We start from the raw sequence: 13071 nt of genomic DNA on the forward strand, positions 1-13071 counted from the left end.
TGATTGCACAGAGCTCATTTACTGCTCCATGAACATAGCTTCTGGTCAGCACTTTCAGCACTAGGTCTACAAATAGTTGACTTTTAATCTCGAGGTAAATTTAAATACAGTAATCAACAATTAGGACCAAAGTTGCCTGCAGACTTTCAAACATCTGTCTTACTGACGCAATATCCACTGAAGCTATTTTCACCCTTTGACCAAAATAATTCCCAAGTGCTCTAAATGTAACCTATCAGCATCAAGTGTAACAGGGATCTGGAAAAAATTAATATGGGAACGGTTATAGGTCACAGAATAAACTTTGTTTTTCATCTAGTCATTTGGCAGTACAGTACTTGATATTGCTGAAAGAGAGGGACTTGTCAAAGCTTTTCACCCTGCATTCATCAGGACATTTTGCAAGAATACCAAATAGATGGAAAACGACAATTCATGCTGTATGGAAAGAGAGTGCTGATTGGTTGGCAAATGGATTCTAATTGATAGAGGTGTTGCTATAGAGAGTGCACCAGTTGATGGTGACTGACAATTAACTCAAAACATTTTTTGAAATTTAAATGAGATTGGACCAGATTCTCCAACGTTGATTCTCCAGTCCCGCTGAAGTGAACGGAGATTTGGCTGAGCGCCAAATTCTCCATCCTCGCTGGCAGCAGCAGTGGGATGTGAATGGACAGAGAATTTTGGCCGTTAACTCTATACAACCACTTTCTCTTGCACTTCCTACACATTACTGCTAATTACAGCATCAATATTTTGTGTAAAAGTTTCATTTATAATGGAAACTTCCAGGCATCTGGGTGTAAAACCAGTATCCAGGATCAGTTTCCAGTCAAAATGTTCATTTTTCCATTGATTTCAAACCCTATACTGATGTCGGACTGTTGGAAGACCATGGTAGTTACTTGAACCTAATTAGCCAGCAGGAATCTGGTGGGATCAAACTGGCTGTTCATTTTACCAAAATATGTCAGCCACAGACCAAGAACAAGGGTTTGAATCTGTTTTTAACTTCTTTGCAATTAATTTAATCCTTTCCCCCACCCCTTTCAACACCACATTCAGTGTTGGCCCAAGAATTGTTGTGAGGGCCACGATTGGGCCACGGTGCGGGCTGAAGGAGTAGCACTGCTGTTGTCCCGGGCTGGCCAGTGAACGAGGTGGCCAGTAAACAGGGAGTTGGGAATACTGTGCATGCGCAGAGTTCCAGAACTGTCAAACTCCGGCATGAATTGGCCCTACCACCCTCCCCCCACCCCTGGGCTTTTAACGATATTCACAACTGGGACCTCTGTAGAGTGCGGAGATTCAGGTGACAAGCTGAACTGACGAAACAGTCGAGATTTAGAACAGTTTTCCCACCAATTCAGCGCTTTTGGGAGAATTGCCCCCGATGTTCCTTCCTGTAAATGAGTCCAGAGCTAAGGGGCACCACTTGGAAATTAGGGGTCGCCCTTTTAGGACAGACACAGGGAGAACTTTTTTCTCAAAGTTGCGTGACTTTGGAACTCAGCCTCAGAAGGTGGTGGAAGCGGGGTCATGGAATGTTCTTAAGGCGAAGATAGATAACTTTTTGTTAGACAAGGAATTAAAGGTTATCAGGATTGGTGGAAACATAGAACTCAAAACAGAAACAGGTCAACCATGATCTTATCGAATGGCTCGAGGGGCTGAATGGCCTTCTTCTGCTCTTATTTTGTAAGTTTATAGCATCAAAGACTGCAGCAGCTCAAGGAAAAGAGGCACCACCGTCATCTCAGGGTAACTTGGATGGGAAGTAAATGACTCATATCTTGAGAATAAATCAGGCTTTAACATGCAGTTATTTTTGGAATTGTCTGAATTAATCCTATATGTTACTACTCCTCCCATTTTTAAATGTTTTTGGCACTCTTGTCATTGATATGAACTGTGAATGTGGTTACATTAAAATGTGCTATATCTGTTAAATAAAGGAAGAAGACCACCCACTCACCTGTAATTCTGAGTGTAATCACCTGTAATTCTGAGTGTAATAGGAGAGTAATGATTTCAGCATTGCAATATTTACTCAAAGGTTTGATCTAGTGAAAGCAGGAATTGATCCTTATCTAATTAATCACAACTTTTGATTTGTAAGAATTATAGTCAGTCTTGCTTCCGGCCTAAGCCCTAGATTTTTTGCTCCTCACCATCCACGTTCATGATAGGCAGCCAGTAGAAAAAGAAATCAAAGTCCTCCACCCCAACCCTGCCCCCGCCACCCCCTCACCAGAAATGTTAGAAATACTTGTCTCAGACAGGCATCCTATTTCAATATCAGTTTTGGGGTATCTATCCTATATTTCCTACAGTCAAACATAAATCTCACACACTGTGACAAGGACACTGGTAAAGCAAGTGGAGTTCATGGAAAGAACATGGTTTGGGTGATTTTTCTGCCCTCACTGCCCCTATAACAGATTATGGGATGCTACGGATCGGAGGAAGATGGGCTGAGTGGCCTTTTCTCATTCCCTGTTAGCAGCTAAAATGAAGCTCATCCACTTGCATTATGAAATCAAACTCAACCTATTTTATAGAGATGCCCCACAGAGAGTGCTTTCAGTGTTGTACAGTCTTGAATACTGTTTGTTTGTTGTAATATCAGTGTCCACATTATTCTGTAGTTTGTCACTTTTGCTGGGTTAAAGAGTACGATGTCTGACAGTTTTGATGACTTACTATTTCCGACTGCCTAGCTGAAGTTTCTAGAACTAAGCAGCAATCACTCTAGTTGCAGCTTGGCCTTTCTCCCACATGCTTAATTGTACAAACAGCTTGACTGTTTCCATTAGCAGGCTAACTCACCTCTGACCTACTTTCTATGTCTTTATTCAAGCAATTAAGCCCGAGTCATGGAAAATTACTCATTGCAGAATAAATAGAGTTTGCCCATCATTCTGTCAGCTAAAATACCACATCACAAATTATTGCCTAGAGCAGGGGTCTCCAAACTACGGCCCACGGGCCACATCCGGTATGCAGCAGGCTGCATGTGGATCGGAGTTTGGAGACCGCTGGCCTAGAGGCTAAAGTTCCTATTTAGATTTGTTTACAGGTTAAATAATACACAAGCAGAATATTAAGGAATAAGTCTATATAAGCCAAACTCTTAACATTTTTTTAAATAGCTGGTTCTTTTGAAACAAGGCCCATCTTTGACAAGCTCTTAGAATTTGATTTATTATTGTCACATGCATTGGGATATAGTGAAAAGTATTGTTTCTTGTGTGCTGTGCAGACAAATCATACCGTAACAGAGAAGGAAAGGAGAGGGTGCAGAATATAAGAACAAAGAAAATTACAGCACAGGAACAGGCCCTTCGGCCCTCCAACCCTGCACCGATTATGCTGCCTTTCAGGCACCACATTTTTCTATTCATGTACATGTCAAGATGCTCCTTAAAGTTCACTATTGTATCTCCTTCCACTACCTCCCCCGGAAGCGAATTCCAGGCACCCACCACCCTCTGTGTATAAAAAAACTTGCCTCATACATCTCCTTTAAATCTTGCTCCTCACACCTTAAATCTGTGCCCCCTAGTAAGCAACTCTTCCACCTGGGGATAAAGCTTCTGACTATCCTCTCTGTCCATGCCCTCATAATCTTGTAGATTTCTATCAGATCGCCCCTCAACCTCAGTCATTCCAGTAAAAACAAACCAAGTTTCTCCAACCTCTCCTCATAGCTAATGCCCTCCATACCAGCCAACATTCTGGTAAATCTTTTCTGTGCCCTCTCCAAAGCTTCCAAACCCTTCTGGTAGTGCGACGACCAGAATTGAAGACTATATTCCAAATGTGGTCTATAGTGTTATCTAGAGTGTAGGGAAAGATCTGTAAGAGATTGAATTAAAGCTTTATTATAAAGTCTTTAAAACATAGAACAAGAGTAAAAAATAGAATTAGAGGGTAAGCTGGGCCCAGCTTGCAAGAAGTCACCACATCTGGCACCATCGTGGATGGCGATGTGGAATCTAACATCTGTCCACATGCCAGGAGCATCTCAGGTACTGCTTTCGGGAATGAAGGGGAGAAGAGGGATAGAGGTCAGGGTGATGATGTGGGATAGCTTGTGTTGGACAGGACATGGATCAACTGGGATTCCATCTAATGGAGAAGGGGGCTAAAAATTACGATAGTGGGATTGTGAGTGGATCTAATGCTAGCCCCCTCTGTGTTAAGAGTAAAGAGGATTCCCAGGCCTCCCTAGGAGATTCTGACCAGTACACCTCTCTCAAGTCCCAACAGAACCGAAGACTTCTGAGACTATGAGCAGCTTACAGTACAGACATCATAAAGGCCCAGGGTGCCTCAGCGTTCAGGTAATACATCCTGATGGTGATTGAGTTCATTTCAAGAGTCATTCCACCTGGAGTTACTCTTGTGTCTGCAAGGCCTTTTCTGAAGTATACCTGGAGCTCCTTTCACATTCTGGGGTGCCAGTGTGGTCTCAGTCACCCATCCAAACTTTTGGATTGACCTTGTCCCTCTCATTTCACATGAGATCAGGAATCTCCAGCTTGGGCAGTCACTGGTTTTACTACAGCCCCTGTACGTTGGTAGAGTGAGCCCATCAGAGTTCCAGCCCCACAGCCTCCCCTTGCATTTGGATCGCCATTCAAACTCTTTCCCAAGTAACAGCAGAGTGAATAGGAAATTGAGGAACATTGAAAAGTTCCAGGTGTGGTGAAGATTGCTTGTGCTCTGAAGTCTGACAGCAGCCAATTAATGAAAATGTCAGGAGCTTTAACAGAGCAGTCAGCAAAATAAGACTGGCTTGCCATAGTTGTATTTCTTCCCCACAATTTTAACCAAACTGCAACCATGTATCAGGAATACAGCTACGTGTGTCACTCTGGACCTCAAAGGAAATCCTTTCATCAACTATCCCACAGTTCATCTCTAGTGAAGAGGACAATACCTTCCATTTTTCTTTAAAGGTTTGTCAGACTGCCTAATTATTGCTCAATAAGTAACTTTTTGGGGAAGTGTAGCAGGATAATAATAATGGAGTATCCCTGAAATAGCTCACATCTGGACGCAAACAAACAATTTGATTTTAATCTGCAGTATTACTCAGAATACAGCCAGAATTGCTCAAATATTTCATATCTTTTTAACTTCCTAAAAGATACAAATAGTTTATATTTTGGCAGCACACATTGGACTTTTGCATTTTGCTTAAAGCCAAACTTCTACAAGTCACTCCTGTCACAATTTCTGAAGCAGTATAGTAGCACATTTATTAAGTAAGTGCACTCTTTGAGTTCCTTCCGACTTTAACATCTGTTTTTTTCCTATCAAGCATCTGCTAATTGGAACCAGTGTCCAATAAAAATTGCTAGCACAATGGTTTCTGGCTTTTATCTGCAGGAAATAACTACAGTGTAGCAACAGACATCGGCTGCAGCACTCAGTAAGTTGCAGTCTTTCTACTTAGATATTGAAAGTGGCTCAAAATGTTTTAATCAACTTTAAGAGGTACATTTATTGCAGAAAATTATCAAAGAAAGCCTTCAAATGGGAGAAGAACTGGAGCAGCATAATGGAGTTTTCTATCCTTGCTACATCATTGATGTGAATGTCAGCTGGAAGCTAGGCACTGATCCACATAAAAATGATAAATACTGGGGGTATGGTCATTTTTTAAGCACATTGTGAACAGTTGCAGAGTGGTAATAATGAAGATTTTAGAACAGGTTGTTTACTCTGTAATTTGGGCGCAGATATTATTGGTGAAATTGCTCTTCAACAGTAATATTAAAGGCGAGTTGGTAGGTGGAATTATCTTGGCTAAGAGGCGGTGGGCTTGGAGATAGAGCCGAGAAAATAGTCTCCCTGTGGCAGGCTAGGGGGATCATCACAGCCAGAGGCTCGTCGAAAGGGGGGTAATGACAGGAATAGTCACACTTGAAGCCCAAATCCTACCACTTGAAGGGGCTCTTCTGTGAGGGGCCTTTGGCTCCTTTAAAATTTATTTTAACATTTACACCTCCAAGATTGTTAGCATATTGTGGTGCCCTCTCCCATACTGATTTGCCTCAACAGCAGCCACCCCTCCGAGGCTCTGGAGCTGCAGGCCCTCTTAGGTCAGCAGCATCAAGAACCCACCTGTTATTGAACAATGAGACTGTATGCCCCCTCAACATGGTCTTTAGAGTTTGATGCCACCATTCTAATGCTCCCTACAATTCTGGATGGTATGCAGTTGATTTAAATTTCTTTATTCCTAAGGTATCCATGACTTCCTTGAATAACTTTGACATAAAATTTGGTCCTTGATCTGATTGCATTTCTGTGGGCAGTCCGTATCTAGTAAAAAAATTGAAGTTACTCCTCCACAATCCTTTTAGCTGTAATATTGTGCAATGGAATGGCCTCTGGAAACCTAGAAGACACATTGATTATCGTCAACAAATATTGATTCCCACTTTTTGTTTTAGGGAGGGCCTTACGTAATCAATTAGGGCCCTCATAAAATGTTCCTTAAATGGGTTTTAAGGGTGCTGGTTTTTTACCACTTGAGGATTTCCTATTACCTGACTGTTGGACCCTTTTTTTTTCAGAGACTATGTATTAAGATGGCTTTCACTTAATTACAGCTCAGCTAACACAAAGACCCATGGAGACAGTATTCTGGTTAAAAGAGTTTCTTTATTTTCCAGGCCTGGTCAACATATGAAGGAGAGAGATTTGAGACAGTTTCAAATCATTCTAAAATTACATTACTCTCAGTATTACAATTATACAATTTTTGAAAGTCATTTGCCTGCCCCTTGCCCAGCCAAGCTAGATATGAGCCAATTATTAATAATATAGTTTACTTACCTCAGCCAATAACATTTACCCTCTAACAGCGTGGGACTATGTGAGTTTGTGGACTTCAAAGGTCTTTTTCACAGTCTCTTGATACTTACTGTTATCTGGTGTAATGTGTGACCTATTCATTCGAACTGTCTAGGACCTTTGATACTATCCTTGGGTAGTGAGTATTCTATTCATTAGGATTGTCCAGAGACACTGATAAGAATTGCTTTTCCCTTCACTCAGTAGCTGCATTGTTCCAAGGAATGTGGTTCTTTTTACTTGACTATGTTCCATCAAGCCTTAGAGCACTGTGTCATTACCCAAGGTGTATGCTTTAATACAAAATATAATATGTTTTTAAAAATACATGTATAAATTCTCCAACAGTGGTTATATATGTCTGTGCAAACAGTACCTTTGTAAGCTATATTCCAGGCACTTTGTGACTCCTCTGTAGTATATTCACTGATCTAATCTTCCCTGATCTAATAGTCCCAGGTATTCTGAACTCACCCCTTACACTGACGTATGTGACATGACCAGCAAAATTCAACCACATCTTTATGCAATCCAGGCCAATAAAAATGTTTTTTTTCCAACTTTGCTTGAGTTTTCCTTACTCCTAAACGACTTCCTACTATTACTTCATGCACCACCCACCACATCTCCTTTCTATAATCCTCCAGTAATACAACTTGAAAAACTTCTGCCCATTTTTTCATCTGCCTGAATATGTAAAGGTCTCCATTCCCTCTTTAAGACATCACTTTTAATGTAATAATTTGCCGGTATACACAGATCCTTCTGCATTGTATGCTTTCTGATACAACTGCTTTAATTATCTCTACATTTTCCTGTTGTAATTCTGCCAACTTTCCTGAACTAAAGACTCTGTCTTTCATCTGTTCTTGTTCTTTCTCAACCATCAGGTTAAAAATTGATTATGATAACTGAACTTCAGTCTCTTTATCTTCACTCTCTGATTTCTCCTGCTGTCTCAAGCTGTGGCTTTGTGACCTTGTTACCACATGGTCAGGAAAAATCCCAAAATATGCTTCCTGCAGCACCTCAATTGTTTGATTTTTTTTTCCACTGACTTTTCAGTCACAATGTGCATCACTCCCACTTGTGATCCAACTATATCATTATCCAGGATGAACTGTATTCCTTGAAAAGATAATTTCTTTGCTACTCGTATCATCACTTTTCACCAGACTCTTCAACCTCATTTTATATAATGGAACACTGCTCTTTTCACCATGAATTCCACATATTACTAGCATATCTAACAATACTTCTTCTGAACTATGTATCTCCTCATCTCTCACCATTAAAGATTGACTTGCTCCCATACCTCTAAAAATCCCAACTTCTGTACCTACTCCTCCTGGTCCACATGAGTAAGTCTTACCCACAAGTAAATTATTTCAAAGAAATCTGGCACTCTTTTATCAACCAACCCCTCACCAGGCTGTACATTCTTTTGCACCTCTTTAGCTTTGACTATGGTTTCCTTTATCACCTTCACAAATCCCAATGACTTATCCTATTTTACCATGTCTGTCTTCCCATTGCTTTTTTAAGCCTCTAGTGCTGCAACTTTTTATGTCCAACTTTATTACAATGAAAACATCTGAGGATTTTTATTTCTCTTCCACCCTCATTTGTTTCCTTCCTAACATGAGGCAAACTACCTTTACTATCTCCAGTGAGATCTCCTTTGCCTTTACCACCTGAGCATTTCACTTTTCCTAAGTGTGCGCATTGAAATTGATGTTGAAAACCAAACTTTGATTTATGGACTAACTCATAATTAGCTGCCATTTCTGCTTCTAACCTCATAGTTTTAAGCCTTTGCTCTTCCATTTGAGTTCCCACTACTTTGGCAAGTGAATTTTTAAACTTCTCTAAAATAACCGTTTCCCTAAGAATGCCATACATTTGGCTATTTTCAATTCTCATATCCACCTGTCAAAGTGACTTTGTTTGACCCTTTTAAATTCTTATATTTGACCTGGTTCTTTCCTTAGATTTTTACTGCCTGTGATCAATATGTTTGTATGGAAGGGGTGGGTATTTTCTTACCCTCAGACTGATTATCTTATCCCAATTAAATAAGATTAGCAGCAAGCTTTTGTGAGTTTTAAAATAAAATATTATTGCATACTTGCCCTAGAAATTTAATACACAATGGCCAGAATTGTCCTGCCATTCATGCCCCAACGCTGCTGCCAGCGAGAATGGAAAATCCAAATCTCTGTTCACTGCAGCAGGGCCGGAAAATCTCAGCTGTGGGCACAGTCATAGTAGCCAGCCCAACATCTCACTCGTCTGACTCACACACACGAAGATTAGACACAGATAAAGGTAAAATAATATAATTGTAATTTATTATTATCTCGGTCTCTTTCATAGCAAGCCTGTAATTCTTTAGATGAAACTTTATTTGACGTGGAGGTCTTGTAAGCAGAGAATTCTCAATATTCTGCAGGTTTTTTGTTTTGTCAAATTTTCAGAAGATTTGGTTCTCAGACGAAACCAAAATTTGAATTGGTTAGGGGAATTTTTCTTCCACTTTCAAAATATTGCTGATTATTGACACGGCTGCTTAGATGACTTGCAACTAGTCCGATATAACTCTGTCTGCAAATCAGCTTCTTACTTATTTTAAAAACTTCAAAATGTTGTCCTTCCTTAATAGCATTTATAAGTTCTCATGTCCTTTTCCCAAAAAGGAGACAATGTGAAATTCACCCACTCTAGTTTGGATCAGGGACTATCATAATACATTGGAGAGTTGATGGGATCCATTGACATTCCATTCAAATACACTGGATACAACAGCAAGTCAGAGGCTAGAAATCCTGCTGTGAGAATTTCACCTCCTGATTCCCCAAAGCTTGTCTGTTATCTACAGGGCACAAGTCTGGTGTGTGATGAAATACCTTCCTCTTTCCTAGTGCAGCTCCATCAACACTGAAAGAGCTCAACATCACCCAGGACAAAATAGCCCACCTGATTGCTACCACGTCCATTAACATTCATTCCCTCCACCACCAACATACAGTAGCCACAGTGTGTACATTCTACATGACACACTGTAGGAACTCACCAAGGCTCCTTTCCAAAGCCACAACAGCTACTGTCAAGAAGACCAAACATGGAGATATCTGGCAACTCCACCATTTGGAGGTTATCCTCCAAGTCACTCACTACCCTGACTAGGAAATGTATTGCCGTTCCTTCACTGTCACGGGATCAAAACCCTGGAACTACCCCCCCGCCCCCCCCCCGCCCCCCCCCCCGCCCCCCCCCCCCCCAGCAACATTGGGTGTACCTACATCTCAGGAGTGCAGAGGTTCAAGAAGGCAGCTTACCACCACCTTCTTGAGGGCAGCAGGGATGAGCAATAAACAATGGCCTAGCCAGCAAAAGCCACATCGGATAAATGAATTTTAAAAATTGTTTAATACGCATTGAGTTTGAAGGTTTCTTTTGTCCAGGATGAAACAAAAAGACTAACCTGTTGGAATGCTAGATCTTCTACTGATGGTCCATCCTTAAACAAAGGGGTTTGTGAATGCCCTGGATGGCTATCAATGTCCATATATAAATCAGGTATTGGCTTGAGACTCAGGACTGTCTGGAGCTCAAGATCAGTCACAGATTTGCAAATTAGCACATGATCTGGAAGGGTGGATATTAAATAGAAAAGATGTATTAAGTATTTGATTATTTATCTACTACCTGCAAGTGGGGAAATACTTAGACTTTGCTGTGAAAATGACAGGGAGGCTCACAGTATTTACTGTTATTTACACACAAATTTGACAGCAATTGTTGGCAACTACATATATACAGTTAAAAAATTAAAATCATGAAGTCACAGTATTCTGTTCCTCCATTATCTGTAGGAAAATGGCACCTGATTGATGGGCCCCATTCATAAATATTGAATAATGTAAAGTTTCTCCACTGATTTTATGGCTACAGAAACTATATTCAGCACAAAAAGTTAGGGCTTATCTGTTCCAATATAACTACCCTTTTAATAGCATGATGAATCTTAATTAGTGTTGAAGACATCTCAGGCACTGAAAATTACCTTTTTACAAGGGTGGAATCTCACTTCAGTATTTAATTATTGTTGGACATTTATAAAAGTTTTTACTTTCTCCTTCTGTCCCTTTTAAGCCTTGCTCTTAATCCAACCCTCTTGTTTTCAACCATCTCCCAGTTCCAGCACTGTGCTGCTCATTAATAATTCATCAATCTGACTGCTTCAGGAGATGTACAGTTGCTTGTCCTGTTCACACGGATCCCAGACGCTCGGTTGATGTTGCTGGCATTAACATGCAAAATGCTGCAGGATGTCTTTGGGCAGAGCAAGTCTAAAGAACAGATGGAGCCATTTGTTCCCTGCTCACAGAAAAATGTGGCCCATAACCTATTCATTCAGTTATTTTCCAGGAACCAATCCAGAATCACATAGTACAATCTGTGGGAACTTCTCTCATCAAACTCTTTGCATTTTTCTCCAATGGCAAGGTGCTATAAAGATAGCAAGAAGTCTCACAACACCAGGTTAAAGTCCAGCAGGTTTATTTGATAGTAAACGCCATAAGCTTTCAGAAGCATTCCATGTTTACCCCAGTCCAACACTGGCATCTCCACATCATGACTTCCATATAAAGATAGCCACAGAGATCTATTAATATATTTAAAATATTGTACCCAGACCTTGTTTTATCCATCATGCTTCAGAGAACCCACTTTGTGTGACACCTGGTATGCAAAGGGAATACCATACTTTTATCCTATGTTAATTGACTCAGAACATTAACTACATTAAAATAACTATATTAATATTTGCATTTACTATTTTATGCACAGTGAAATTAATCTGCCATTCCATTATACAATTACACTAGGTCTCTTCCAGTGTTGTTTATCTCCTTTGTGCTTGATAAATGATTGTATTTCATATTACAGAAATTAATCTCCTCCAATTTATACTTATTGAAGGGAAGCCAGAACAGGGTTTTGAAAAATATCCATTTTCTCCTGCTGTCTGTAACCAAGCCATTTTCAATTCATTTAGGCAATTTGTTATTACCACACTTTGAATTAATTTTGGCTCTAGATAATAGTTTAAAATGCATTACAGCTCTTATTAAATATTGCTGTAGGTTTCCATTTCCATTGCCCAAGGGATAAACATTGGTCAGGGCACTGAGTGAATTCCCTTGTTTTGAATCATGCCATGGAATCTTTTATGTTAAACTGTGGGGGCAGCCAAGACCTCCATTTGAGCTGACAGATAGCAAAATACATAGTCCTGTGGTGAATTAGCAGCATAGATGATGAGTTTGTGTCTCTAGGGTGGAACTTGAGCCCACAGCCTTTTGATTGAGACAAGAGTGCTAACAACTGAGCCAAAAATGACACCATCCATTCCTCCAAGAAAATTAGTAAATACAGCAATTTCATTCTTCAACTTATCCCATCGAATGCAGATTACTATTGAGACTATTTCTAAAATGGATTGTTATTTTTGACAAAGTGCCTTCAAAAAATAATTGGGAGAATTAAATGTAGAATAGTATGGAATATTATGCTGACTTGGACTCATAAAATTAAACTTTCTTTTTGCTGCATTAAATTAATGGTGGGTGTGATTCTGGGTTTTTCAAATTTTAATGTTTATGAATGTTAGATTTTAAAACTTGGACTGTGACAAAAAAACTGAAAGACAAGTTCAAATTAACAAGCCTTAAGTGAGCATGGAGATAAAATGAGAAAAAGGTTCATACAGAGCTGGGAATCTCTGAAGTAAACTTCAGCCAAGAGTCAACTATTGGACAATAGCTAGATGGAAATGGGATTGAAGTCCTGAGGGAGCAGTATAGTTTGCAATGATCCACCAGATATAATAGCTCCTGTAATGCTGAAACTGAAAAAGGTGTATCATATTTGGACATCACCCAGCCAGGAATTGAATAAGAGAGATGAATATTAAGGGATTTTATTTAATTATCTTTTGGGAATCAGGAAAAATCCATATAGAACCTTCCCATAGGAGGGTAAATGAATGATGTACAGACATTCATTCAACAAATTGTTCAAAGCAAATAAAAACAGAAACTGCTGGAAAAACTCATCAGGCCTGGCAGCATCTTTGGAGCGAGAAAGAGTTAACCTTTCATGTCCACATGACTCTTCTTCTGAGCTGTATGA

The sequence above is a fragment of the Carcharhinus amblyrhynchos genome, chromosome 7 (genome assembly GCF_965287045.1).
Source record: "Carcharhinus amblyrhynchos chromosome 7, sCarAmb.v2.hapA, whole genome shotgun sequence".
NCBI lineage: Eukaryota > Metazoa > Chordata > Chondrichthyes > Carcharhiniformes > Carcharhinidae > Carcharhinus > Carcharhinus amblyrhynchos.